Source organism: Octodon degus, unplaced genomic scaffold (assembly GCF_000260255.1).
Source record: "Octodon degus isolate 3935 unplaced genomic scaffold, OctDeg1.0 scaffold00020, whole genome shotgun sequence".
In the NCBI taxonomy this organism is placed as follows: domain Eukaryota; kingdom Metazoa; phylum Chordata; class Mammalia; order Rodentia; family Octodontidae; genus Octodon; species Octodon degus.
This window is the reverse complement of record NW_004524596.1, coordinates 23,324,964-23,326,779: the sequence shown is the minus strand read 5'-3', so window position 1 is coordinate 23,326,779 and position 1,816 is coordinate 23,324,964.

Sequence of the window (1,816 nt, the reverse complement as noted above, 5' to 3'; positions counted from 1 at the left end):
AAACATTTTGACTCTGCAATACAAAAGACTTTGTGTCTCCTTACGTCATGGGTACTCAACAATACCCATATAGTTTTACTTGAGGCTTTTCTATACCCTATTATTTGCTGGCTTTTTCTTAGTAACTACCAGAGATTCAAGAATTCTCAATTTCTTCAAGTATTCACTAACTAAGGGTAAGTAAAACATTAATGACTGATTATAGATAACCCACAGTTCTTAGGCTTGGGAATGATAAAGAAGGGACATGTAAGGAGGAACATTTAAAACAAAACAACAAATATGGAGGATAGATCAACATACCAAAAAGCATCTTTTAAATCAGCAAGAACATTCCTCTATAATTATGTTGCTTTTGATGCTAGGAGATGAATCTTAAGGCCCTTTTCTATGGTTCTGTCCCCGTCTTTATATGAGTGTCCCAATGTGGTTTGAGGCACATAGGAGCACAGAAAATTTTTGCTTCAGTGTGATAGAGAGATTGCTGATACTGACAGAGCTGTTCACAGTTCCACAGATTGTGGTGTTAGTCTTGTTTGGTTCTGGTGAATATATCATAGGATCCAACTACAGCAAGCTTATCATGTCAACTTTCTTCTACAACTGTCTCAGAGTTTGGATAGGTTGAAAATTCCTGAGGATAGCGGGCAAAGTAAGGGAAACAAAACAAAACAAAACAAAACACTAGAAAGTGGCTTAAAGCAAGGGAGAGTCTGCCTATGGGTCACTCTATATTTCTGTTTGTACACACAGGTTGCCAAAAGACTTAACAGATTATTTATCTACACAGGAATTATATAAGGATACATTAATTCAATTCTATCAATGGACAAACCATTGCCTCTAGGTTGTAAATATCATAAACAAAGTGACACACCTATTAAATAGGGATCTGGAACTTAACTTTGCATTTATAATTTTGATCACTGTGCAGGCTATTTCTGACACAAGTGGCCAAAGGATGGAAGCAACTAGTGAGAAAGGTCATTGTGCTTGCTACTCTCAAAACTCATTTTCTTTACTCTAGCAGACATATATTAGTGGCTACTTAGTGCAATTATTAATCTTAGTGAGATCCTTCATTTTCTTTCTTCACTGACTCCAGAAGGCATAGACTGTGCAGAGATGAATATCTAAGTCTATGTATTTCAATTTTAAACCTAAAATTCATAAATGTCTAAACATTTTCCACCAACAAGAGAAGTGTGCTCACACTTCTGTCTTCCTTGTCTAGCCCCATGCCTGCTGTGTTGATGTCGATGGTTTTGTTTCTAAATGAGTATGAAAATAAAAAAAAAAACACCAACAACTTTGACATAGCCACCTTTTAAATAGTCTATTGCATTCAACACCTTCTTTTCCATTGCATTTCATTTTAAGCTTTTTGGATGCATTCTTGAGAAATTATTTTAAAAGAGGTGAACAGATAAGCTTTCTTGATCCTTCATGCTTAAAAATGTTTTTTCTTTGAGTTTGAAAATTGGCTGAGAATAGGATTCTATGTTCAATGGTTTTTTTTTGAATTTTGAATATGATATGCACACATCAATATTTTATAGCACCCATGTTGCTCTTGAGATTTCAGACATTTATGTACATTTCATTATTGGTATGCTATCCCTCTGACCCTCATTCTCCAAAAGTGTTCAGAATTTTCTTTCAATTGGATTTTACAAATTTCATGTGGATATGTTTTGTTGTGGATCTTTGATTCACTCTGCTTGGCATTCAGTTCTCCATTTGAATGAAAAATTTCAAAAGTTTATTTGGCTCTGAGAAATGTCTTCAGTGAGTTTGTGGTATCTCCTTTTTTTTT